General features: G+C 42.3%; 1 protein-coding gene across 2 annotated transcripts in view; it reads right to left on the bottom strand.

Annotated features, from left to right (window-relative positions):
* The window catches only part of zgc:171572 (protein bicaudal D homolog 2), a 128,457-nt gene that overhangs the window by 57,618 nt on the left and 58,230 nt on the right, over positions 1-12,609 (bottom strand). The window lies entirely within an intron of this gene.

A 12,609-nucleotide genomic window follows, 5' to 3' on the forward strand; every position in this document is an offset into this window, starting at 1 on the left:
GAATTTTGATTGAAGTCATTCCTTAAATCAACAGTGAAATTATTCTTTTTAGTCTGATAAGAAAATAAATTCTAGATTAAAATGAAATTCAAGGCACAAATGATTAAAAACCCCTTTTTTCAGTTAGATTAAACGAGTTTCATCCAGTTTTCTTTGTCTGTTTTTTTCTTCCCTGCTCTATGGCAGATTTAAGAAAAGCCTTTTGCGTGTGTGCGTGCACACACACACACACACACACACACACACACACACACACACACACACACACACACACACACTCTCTCTCTCTCTCTCTTACTGTGCTTGGGCATTTAGCTGCAATAAACAAAGCCAGCATAAATTAACACACACACACACGCACGCACGCACACGCGCTTATACCTCCCACCAGCCAACCAATTAGCCCTCTTTTTATAACAGCCTCCTGGCACCAAGTCAGGCTATGTGCAAGCTTTCGGTTGGCAACGCTCGGGTCTCGGTTGTGAGAGTAAATTTAAGCATAATAAAATACCTGACAAACTAAGATCATCATTCATCTTAAAAAGTACACTGTCCATAACTACAATCAATTTTGATGTTTGTCTCTGATGACCGTTGTAGCCGGTACTAATTTAGTTAGCTAGCTAGTAATTTAACCTCAAGCCTGAACTTCATAAAATGTGTTTTTTCTTTTAATGAGCAAGTACTGTTAGAGCATGAAAGCTACAGCAGTTTTAGGTGCTTAAAACCGTACAGGAATATCAGAGCTAAAACCGAACACCACAGATCCTCGTGTTGATTAATTTTCAACAACAGCAGATCTGGATGAAAGCTTTATATTAATAATGTTCTCTTTCAAAGACTATTTGCTCTCACACAGGGACTTATATGGCAGACGTGCCACATAAATTGGGTTGTTTTCGATACCGAGAAAAAAAAAGAAAGAAAAGAAAATGGACAACATTAAGCAGCAGCTTCGTTTTGTTTGTAAGGCAAATTTGAACAATACCGGGTGTTTCAAAAAATTTGATATTATTTGAGATGTAAATATCCCAGAAACTACTTAGTCTAGGCAAATGAAACTGAACAGGCTGAATGTTGAGCAATAAGATTTATTCCTCAAAATTTGAATGAGAAATTCAAAAGGTATGTGGAGTCCATGAATCATTTCACCAATTTGCAATGTGCGCGCCATTTGAGACACGACACTAACACACAAAACGCCTTTTCTTTTCCAGTGAATGGCGTTTCTATATCTAAAAAGATAAAAAAAAAAAAAAAAAACGTTCAACATAAAATTTTGACCTGTTTCCACACATGCTGTTAAAATTTGAGGTCAAATCAAAGTCCTTCCCATGCCATGTGGCGGCGCCGATCTTTGTAGCCCTCGGCCTCTCACATAGCTAGGGTTACAGTGGGGGGCTATTCGTCTGGTAACCACGAGAGTTTGACTCCCCGCTCGCATCTGTATTGCAGCGTGCCTTGCCAGACGGCAGTAGGTACCATTTTTATGATGGTCTTTGGTATGACCTGACCGTGAGTAGAACTCGCAATCTCCCGGCAGACACGCTAACCACTAGGCCAACTCGCGGTACAAAATTTGAGGTCAACTGAATTAAACATGCAGTATTTTAACACCTTAAATATACAAATACCAATAAAGAAAAAACTGCAACACATTTACATCACAAATTCACATAATAAATAAAACCTAACGCAATTACAGTAATTTGACACTAAATAACAGTTACTATAATAACAGCAGCAAAATAAATTTTGTGTTGGAATTCTGCATATTCTACAAACTACATTTTACCTTCAGCAATTCTTTTGCAGAAATATTAGTATTTGCTTTATCTGGCAAAACGTAATGTTACTGAGCGATGGCATGTGAGGTGCAATCGTGTTTAGGGTGCGTCAGTATAGCGTTTTTCTCTGGAAGAAAAGCACTGGCTTCATCAAAAATGCACTCCCATGCTGCGTGTTGGTTTGTTTTCTATGGCAACAATGTCCTGACAACATATCGCCACTCTGACCGCCGTATGATTAGTTGTCTAAAAAGGAGTGACAATGAAGACACCGGCACCTTTCTGAAAAGTTCAGAGCTTTTCAACGAGATGATTTTCAACTTGAAATGCATAGAGTGGCTCTGAAATAAGAGACACTGGCTGCAGCACTTTTTCTCTAGGCATACGCTCACTCCTTATTGGGAACAACTGAAAAAAAAAAAAGACACTATATGGGCACTCACGGCGGCACGGTGGTGTAGTGGTTAGCGCTGTCGCCTCACAGCAAGAAGGTCCGGGTTTGAGCCCCGGGGCCGGCGAGGGCCTTTCTGTGTGGAGTTTGCATGTTCTCCCCGTGTCCACGTGGGTTTCCTCCGGGTGCTCCGGTTTCCCCCACAGTCCAAAGACATGCAGGTTAGGTTAACTGGTGACTCTAAATTGACCGTAGGTGTGAATGTGAGTGTGAATGGTTGTCTGTGTCTATGTGTCGGCCCTGTGATGACCTGGCGACTTGTCCAGGGTGTCCCCCGCCTTTCGCCGGTAGTCAGCTGGGATAGGCTCCAGCTGGCCTGCGACCCTGTAGAACAGGATAAAGCGGCTACATATAATGAGATGAGATGAGATGGGCACTCACCCTTATGTGGCCTGTAACGTCCTTTTTGGAGCACCAGAGAGCAAATATATCAATGTTTACTTAGCATTTATGGAAGGAGTCTCCAGTGTCAGAGCTTTCTCACAGTTAGAGGTGAATATGATAAGCTACATTTCTTTTGTCTTATTAACCCTTTGGGGTCGAGAGCTTTGCTGGCGAAGCTCGACAGGTTTAGAATGAGTAGGTCATGTATTTAGATAAATATCTTCGTGAGTTTTTCATTATACAAGCATGATAAACATATTGACAGAAACTTTATACTTTCCTATGTGCCCATTGCCAAATAATCTCAGTATCTCTAGCCACTTTATCCTGTTCTACAGGGTCCCAGGCGAGCTGGAGCCTATCCCAGCTGACTATGGGCAAAAGGCAGGGTACACCCTGGACAAGTCGCCACAGGGCTGACACAAAGACACATTCACACTCCCATTCACACCTACGGTCAATTTAGAGTCACCAGTTAACCTAACCTGCATGTCTTTGGACTGTGGGGGAAACCGGAGCACCCGGAGGAAACCCACACAGACAGAACATGCAAACTCGGACAGAAAGGCCCTCGTCGGCCACGGGGCTCAAACCCAGGATCTTCTTGCTGTGAGGCAACAGCGCTAACCACTACACCACCATGCCGCCCCTGCCAACTAATATTATAGTTTTTAAATTACCTAAATTAGATGAAACATAAAACTTGTCACCTTACTCAGTCACACCAGAGTCAGAGCACTGAGTGCTACTTACACATTCATAAAAGACTATTTGCATGGTAACGGCATGACAATCACTTTCACTCTTTTGCTTTCGATTGGTTTCTCTTTAGCAGTGGGAACGCTCACCGTAAACAGGATAAAATCTGTCAGCCATAGTTTAGGCTATTTGGAGGTAAAACTTGTTACGAGATGGATCGCGGATTTTATGTCCTTCGGATGATTCAATTCAATCTTGAGAAGTGCAACACTGATGATGAGTGGTGCCTTTTTTTTTTTTTACTTGGACTCGTTCCAGCCAAAGATCAACTTGAGTAAGTGTAAATATTTCCTCTATTTATTATGAGCAGATTGGTTGATATGCGTGCACTGTAGTGCATACACAGGAAAAAATGACTGAGCAGTTTTTCCAGAGTTAAAAGTATTTTCCTCAAAAATAGTTAATTTTGCTCTACTTTGAGTTTAGAGAGTAAAATTTGGAGTTGGAGCAAAATTACAGAGTAATTGTGTAACAGAGTTGGTTGTGGCTCTGAACTGAGTAAAATAGTACAAGAGTTCATTTCAAGACACGGAATAGAGTCAAATACCAGATAAATGAAGATGTTGTAAAAAGCAGTTTTACACCTGTGTTGGAATGTGTGAAAAAACATTACCTTACCCATTGTGACTTGACCTGATGGGATTAAGAATTGGCAGTGGGAAGGGTTTTCACTCTTCTCACTGAATGGAATGGAATTTTTTACTCTTCTCATTGAATACCCCTTCCACTGCCAACCCTTTATCCTAAAACAATAGGACATAAATTTTGTGATGGCCAGTTAATTGTCCAAATCAATGGAGCAGATTCAAGTTTTGTGCTTGATACATTCCTAAGACTGAACAGAATCACCTCAAGTCACCAAAACGGTTCGTCACAATGGGTAAGGTCATGTTTTTTCACACATTCCAACACAGTTCTAAAACTGCTTTTTACAGCATCTTCATTTATCTGTTTTTTTAAGTACAATCATGATATACATACTACATAGATATTATTGGAGCTGAACTTGTGCTGAATACAAAAAAAGTCATATGACTTTGAAAATGCTGCTTAGATTTGTTGAAATTGACAACAAAATCAGAGCACGGCAAAATCATTAGAGTGCCAGAAAACACCCTCAGACCCCATAGGGTTAACTTGGAGAGAGAGAGAGAGAGAGAGAGAGAGAGAGATTGGGGGGTAAGATACTTGACAACAAGAACTAACTTGCTTGGTTCCACAACATTCAACAAAACTGTGAATGTTTTCCTAGCAAATAGCTGCAATATAAGAAGAATAAAATGCTTCAGGATGTGCCGTCAGGTTTCAACAGTTCGGCCATGCTCCAAAATGCAAATTCATCCAAAAATAAAAGTTTGCAGTGCAAATGATCAGCAACCTGTTTTTGAAACTTACTCTACACAATCTTACAGATGATGATATGTCTAAAGAAGCTTCACAGTCTTTTTAATGAGTTATAAAATCTTATCCATTACCTACTGTACTTCTCAGCTGATATTGATGGAAAACACAAATGGTGTTCACCATTAGATCAAAGTGTCTTGGGATGTGAAGCACTTTCAATGTAATCCTCAAAACAGGGATCACACTACCAAAGTACTGCCAGCTATCGAAACAGACATCTGTTCTTTATCCATACACACCCTTATAATTTCAAATGGCTTGTGATCCAGCTCCTTCTTTCATCCTTCCTACAAGCCAATCCATGTTAGACTTCAATCAGACGTGCATGTGGAAACATGCAGCGTGCACCCAGGGACAGAAGAGGAATGTCTGACCTGCACTACTCCTTTGAACGTCTACTCATGTCAACTCTGAACATGTAAAGGAGTAAAACCTCCATTACAATAAACACTTCCTGCTTCAACTTAACCTGCAACAGCCTGAGTTGCAAATATGTTCTGCTGCCTGATTAGTCACATCTGTTACGAGGAACATGAAGTGATGAAGCATGTGTGTGTGTGTGTGTGTGTGTGTGTGTGTGTGTGTGTGTGTATATCTGACTAGGTCTAGATGTGTTGAAATAAAACAAATGTTAATGAACATCAAATCAGTTTGATCACTTCTGCTCGTTAAACTGCAAATGCTACTGAATCTGCATCTGAGTAGCGTAGACAAATCACATACTTCTCCAAAGCTGCTGACTCTGAGGAAGGAGGGATTTGGGGACTTGTACGGGGAAGATTTAAAAAAAAAAGAGAGAGAGAGAGAGAGAGAGAGAGAGAGAGAGAGCGAAGCAAGTCTCTTAGCCTGACAGACAACATGATGCTTGAAATGTGATTTGTGGCCCTCAAAGAAAACGTAAAGCCTGGAAAAGGGATTTTCTTTCAAATTTTCACAGAGGCTCCTTAATCCATTAAAGACATGCAAAAATGAAAGCGGACGGACAATTTAATTGCAAAACAGACTGGCTCGAGCATGTCATTGCTGAGTCTTTTCACATTTCATGTCACAAAATGGATTTGCACAATTAACCTTGTACTATTACAGCTGAAAGCCCTTCACCATACGGAGTTCTAGAGCCACTCAAAGGACAGCCTTTGTCCCCTAAAGACTGTACTATCAGAGCAAGTTGGAAGATTTTCGAAACACTGAGCGGTAAGTAATTAGGAAGTAATTTGTGCTTGCACAAGAGCGTATATGGACTTAGGTATGCAAGTGAATTCCACTGGTGTCAGATCATGGAGCAAAGGGCAAAGCTGGCATCATGCCTGGCATGAGAGTACATCAGTGGCTGCCAGATCAGATACTGAGAGAGGCCAAGCGGCAGCAGGACACACCAGCGCCTGCTGAAGATTCCAGAACAATGGCACTCAAATAACATCCAGTAAATCGATATTCATTGGAGGTTATCTGGATTAGCAACACTTTGACCATAAATAACTGGTAATAACACTATTCTCTGTACACTTTGCCACTAAGTGCTGAATGTCTGTTCCAACAGAACATCACAGTGCTGCTGTTTCTGAAATCATCTTTGGGGATGAAAAGTCAAAGAATCTCATACATCTCAGAAGTCTAACATGCATTTCCATTTAGTATGTATGCTTAAAAATAACGAGCTTCACGTTGGTACGCTAGGACAGATTGTATACAGACCACATTGCCACTTAGCACATCACTGAGCAGTCCATCGAATGGCAGTCCTCTCTCAACACAATCCTTGACTTGCAAGTGACGTCAAAGCAAAACAGAAACCTGGATGTCGGCCATGTTGGTGGATATACAAATGCGGGGTTGAGCGACATTCCATACAAAATAAAGTCACGCGTGCGCAAAACTTTGTTTTTCCCACTGCGTTAAGCGTTCTTTTAGCTATGGCATATTTTTGTGCTGTATACGGTTGTGGTCACAACAGTACTCGTGAGCGTGGCACGTTCCAATATTTTCGAATTCCAGCTGTGATTTGGAAAGAGGGCGAGGAAACTCTGAGGCTTAGTACGGAGAGGAGACAAAGAAACGGCTGAACAACATCGGCAGGGCTGATCTAACAGAGGCTAAAACCAAAACAGCTCGTGTTTGCAGTCATCATTTTATCTCAGGTGAGATTCAAATGCTTTCTCAGTAATATCATGGAAGAATTTTATTTCGTGTTGCTAGAATCTTGCTATAATATGAGTGGTTCACTCGGTCGTTGTTATAATTTTCTCATCTCATCTCATTATCTGTAGCCGCTTTATCCTGTTCTACAGGGTCGCAGGCAAGCTGGAGCCTATCCCAGCTGACTACGGGCGAAAGGCAGGGTACACCCTGGACAAGTCGCCAGGTCATCACAGGGCTGACACATAGACACAGACAACCATTCACACCTACGGTCAATTTAGAGTCACCAGTTAACCTAACCTGCATGTCTTTGGACTGTGGGGGAAACCAGAGCACCCGGAGGAAACCCACGCGGACACGGGGAGAACATGCAAACTCCGCACAGAAAGGCCCTCGCCGGCCACGGGGCTCGAACCCGGACCTTCTTGCTGTGAGGCGACATCGCTAACCACTACACCACCGTGCCGCCCTTGTTATAATTTTATAGTTATAAAATTAGAATTTTAGAGTGGTTGACCTGAAATCAGGGCTTTGAACCGGTTCAAGGAACGAAAACGAAAACCGGGAACTTTTTCTATTTCACATGGAACAGAAACGAAACCAGAAACTTTATTATTTTTTATGTTCCGGAACAGAAACGCTTATTAAAAATAATGGTAACCGGTTAATACCGGTTTTTATTTCGTTCCTCAAAGTTTCCGTAGCCTACAAATTAAAAAGTCATTCTTCTCCTGCGCAAGTTTTTATGACCCGCTGGGGTTCACTTCCTGTGTGACGTTCGCTGACTGAATGGAGAGAGCGGGAAGGTGGACTGCTATCATGTCTCCATGTGATAATAAGTGAATTACTGAGCGTCTAAGCAAAGAAGAGCCTGAATGATGCAACCTCCCTATTGGCTGTTTGTAAAAATGTATCAGTTGTTGCTCTTCCCACGGGAATCATCTCGGGCTCGAGAGACGAGACCTGACGAGTTAGTTCGTTGGTAGCAGAACAAAATGTCTGGACACAAATCTGGTTTTCAGAAAAGGAAAGAAAATAAACGGAGGGTTGAAAATATAAAAAAGGAGGCAGAAAATACAAAACGAGTTTTAAGGTAGGACAAATGGTTACTTTTCTGAGGCAGCCCGCCATGGCTGCAGGCTTTCAGTTGTGTCATTGAATGGTTACTTTTCTGAGGCAGCCTGCCGTGGCTGCCTGCAGGCTTATTTATTATAGCCCATTTAGTTAAAATAGTTGCTATAAAATGTTTATAGTTATAGTTATGTGATGGTTGTCCTGATTTAGACTGGTGTTTTTTTTTTTTTTTTTTTTGGGGGGGGGGGGTTGCGCGATGTTGCGCAATGTTGCACCCGGGTCCAGATTAGGGCAGAACCGGCCCTGGCTACATTTCAGGTGTAGTTTGTTTTATGAATGTATGTACTTGCATAGATGTGTACTTGGTCTTCCAATATGGCGCCTAACAAAATCTCGCGGCGCGGTGACGTCATGCGGTAGCCCTCTATAGGGCCTGACTAGCCTTTGGTAACACACTAAACGAATTATCTTTCATTTTTGGCACTTTTTCTGTTTGTGTAGATGGGAAGACATACTGAGAATCCAAATCGCCAACATTTGAAATAATAATTGTTTTGAATTATTTCTTGTCTTATTTAATGAAGGTTGTAATAGAATTAGCCTACATTTGGCTTAAGCTGGATGAGACAGAGACATAATTTTATAGCCATTTGTTAAACAGCTGACAGGGAACGTAATTAACCGTTCCGGGAACGAAATTTTTTTGTTCTAACCGGTTCGGGAACGTCTATTTAATGGTGGAACCCAAAACCGGAAACGTTAAAATTCCGTTTCTGTTCGGAACGAACCAATAGGAAAAAAATTCTGGTTCAAAGCCCTGCCTGAAATAAACTGAAATATGATTTGTGAGCCATAAAGCTAGAGACCTGTCAAAATTTCACACTTGGTCTGTTGTTTATACATAGAAGTAAACTAAATGCAAAAGAAGCCCTAACTTACCCTTGAAAGTACAACTGCTTTGTCATCGTTGACTGGTTTAATTAATAAGGTATTTACCCATCCAGAGACAAAGAAGTTCTAGACTTCCATGAATTTATAAGCCTTCATTTGAGATTTGTCGACCCACGAAGTCTGCCAAACCAGATAGAACGCGATATCTGGGTACTCGATGGTCGGTGGAAGCGTCTTATCCTCAGAAAAATCCGACTTTTTAAAATAATATGGGTCAAACCCACACATATCTGTCTTCTCTTTGTATTGAATCTTCGCTCGACCGTTCAAATCATGGTAATACTGAGAAAATTCAGCCTTGTTTACAGACACGCTTTCAGCGGCTGCCGTCCTAGTTGCTTTGTATATCCACCATCATGGCGGATGCTCATGACGTCGCACATTTTGATCACGTGGTTGCGAGTCATCTATATTCATGGATTTTGAGAAGGCCTTTGACAGTGTCAAGAGAGATCATCTGGAAGCTGGTACATCACTACAGGATTCCTCTGAAATTCATAAATATCATCCAACGTCTGTATGACAATTCCACCTGTCAAGTCATTTACAATGGGATGTTTACCAGCCCTTTTGCAGTGAAGGCTGGGGTGAGGCAAGGCTGCATGCTGTCTCCAACAATACTCCTGATGGTCATTGACTGGATCATGCAAAGAACAACCATGGCCAGTAATATGGGCATCCAGTGGATCTTCACCAAACAACTTGAAGACTTCAATTTTGCAGAAAATTTTGGCCTCCTTTCCCACAAACAACAACATGCACAGCCAAACTGACACGACTCTCCGAAGTGGCAGAGAAGACTGGCCTGAAGATCAATACAAAGATGGAGGATGTGAATCAAAAACAAGAGGGAGCTTCTAATCCATCTACAGCAGGCCTATTCAAATAGCGGCCCGGGGGCGAAATTGGCCCGATTGAAATTTAATCCGGCCCGCGGCAGATTTTTTTAAAACAACAAACAAACAAACAAAAAAAAAACATATCTACGTATCTGCCGCGGCGCACAGTTTTCTCTACCGCTCTGGCACAGACCAGAGTACAGGTCATCTCCATGGTGACAAACACTCATTCTCGCAATGTGACACTCCATGCAGCTACAGCAGTGGCAACATGGCGCTGTCCAAGCAACATCGCAAAGTTGACAGAGAAAACCGTAAATTTCAAAGCAAATGGACTGAAAAGTACTTATTTACTTTGCAAACTACCGTACGGCAAGCGATAGACCTGTGTGTTTATTGTGCAACGGATCCGTAGCTGTGGCCAAAGAGTACAACGTGAAGAGACATTTTACAACAAAACATGCTTCATTTTCTGAGCAATACCGAGAGGGCTCCAAGGAGAGACGAAGGAGAATAGACAGACTGGTAACTTCTTTTGAACAAAGTCAGCGTGCAATTGGTGGCTTTTGCACAGAACAAGAGAGAGCTTTTATTGCATCTCTATGAGTGGCGTGGATACTGACAAGAAAAAAAAGAGACCCTTCACCGAGTCAGAGACTATTAAAGACTGCATGCTGGCGGTTGTTGACGAAATGATTGTTGACCAAAAAATGAAAGACAACATGTCCTCATCTATTAAAAAAGTACCATTTTTCATTATATTTCATAATAAAGGAAAAGAATAATGTACCTTATTTTATTTCATATATTATGTACCTTAGTATAGTATATTTTAATTGCCTTTAGCTGATATCAATTTTATGTCAGTTGTCCGTCCGGCCCTCACAAATTTTGTAATTTTCTAGTTTGGCCCCCCTGCAAATGTATTTGAATAGCCCTGATCTACAGGGAGAGAACATCAAGGAGACAGACCATTATACATATCTCGGGAGCACGGTCAGCAAAGATGGCAGTGCAGACAATGATGTCAAGAACCGAATCAACAAGACAAGACACGCATTTAACACCCTGCGACCCATCTGGAACTCCAAGGGACTGTCCCTCCAAAACAAGATTAGATCTTCAACACCAATATGAAGACAGTCCTCTTGGACGGCACGGTAGTGTAGTGGTTAGTGCTGTTGCCTCACAGCAAGAAGGTTCTGGGTTCGGGCCCAGTGGCCAACGAGGGCCTTTCTGTGTGGAGTTTGCATGTTCTCCCCGTGTCTGTGTGGGTTTCCCCCACAGTTCAAAGACTTGTGGTTAGGTCAACATGGGGCAGCCATGGCCTGAGGTTGGGCTGAAGTGCCCTTGAGCAAGGAACCTAACCCGGGCACTGTAGCATAGCTACAGTATGTGTGTGTGCTCGTTGCTCACTTGTGTGTGTTCACTGCTTCACATGGGTTAAAAGCAGAGAGGAATTTCACTGTGCTTAAGTGTATGTGTGATAAATAAAGTTGCTCTTCTTCTTCTGATTAGCCAGTAGAAGAGGGAATGGGGTTACTACTAGCTCATTATCATTTAAAAGAACGGGCACTCAAATCGGCCATTTTGAACAGGGCTGTTTAGAGCGACTGAGGTGGTGTTTACATTAGACCGTATCCGTCTCGTTTTCGTCGCGGATGCACTGTCCGTTCACATTAAAACGCCGGGAAACGACTCCACAGGCGGAACAACTTGAATCCGCCAGGGCCCACGTATTCAACCCAGTTCGTATGTGATCCGGTGCTGTGTAAACATTGACATACGAGGAAACGCAGTGCTGAGCTCTAGCTGACGTCGTCATTGGACAACGTCACTGTGACATCCACCTTCCTGATTCGCTGGCGTTGTTCATGCCACGTTGGTCATGTGACGCGACTGCTGAAAAACGGCGCGGACTTCACTTCCTGCTATTGTTTCTGCCTTGTATCACCTTTTTGTTTTTCATTAAAGAGTATAAAAGTATGAATATAATGCTTTGCTTTGTCATTCTTAATGTTGTTCATGGTAAGATGTAAATACTGCCCATTGTGTAGTTATGATTGTCTTTAGGCTTGCCATCCTTCCACTTGCAAGTGGTGAGTGACTTGCGCATGCCCAATATGCACTGGGATCACACACACAGCGGCTCAGTCCCGAATCACTGCTCGTGCGCTTCACTCGCGTGCTCTGTGAGCTGTGCAGGGACGGAGTGCGCACCCTCCAGAGGGCACTCGCTGTTCAGGGCGGAGTGATTTGGAGCGCAGCCGCTGAGGAGGAAGCGCTGAGCCGCACTGACACATTTCAACTTACGTGCCGTCTAATTAGTCATGTGATTAGCGTATCCACGTATTGGCGTTGCTGTGTGCACGCGAATCGTGTATTGGCGTTGCTGTGTGCACGCGAATCGTTTTAAAAACGTTAATCTGATGATCCGCTGATACGGTCTAATGTAAACACCACCTGAGAAGGGAACTGTGGTGCTTTATCCTTATGCTATTTTGACCAAATATTTCACAGACCTTTCATTAAGACCCCAGGGAACTGTGGAGAAGGGGTATGTCACCTTTAATGCATTTAATTAGCTAACTAGTTCACCATACTGTCACTATATTACATTAGCTACCAGTCTAACACGTGTATCTCTTAGAACTAAGTAATTGTAGGAGTAAAAGATTTAGATTTCAGTAAGTGAGTAACACATTAACCTGCTATGAATTTGGCAAAATTCATGAATGGATGTGACTCATCACAACTCCCACAGAAATGCTCAATTGATGTGTCCGAGATTGGTCTCATGCAACACAAATTACTGAGTCAT

Source organism: Neoarius graeffei, chromosome 10 (genome assembly GCF_027579695.1).
Source record: "Neoarius graeffei isolate fNeoGra1 chromosome 10, fNeoGra1.pri, whole genome shotgun sequence".
In the NCBI taxonomy this organism is placed as follows: domain Eukaryota; kingdom Metazoa; phylum Chordata; class Actinopteri; order Siluriformes; family Ariidae; genus Neoarius; species Neoarius graeffei.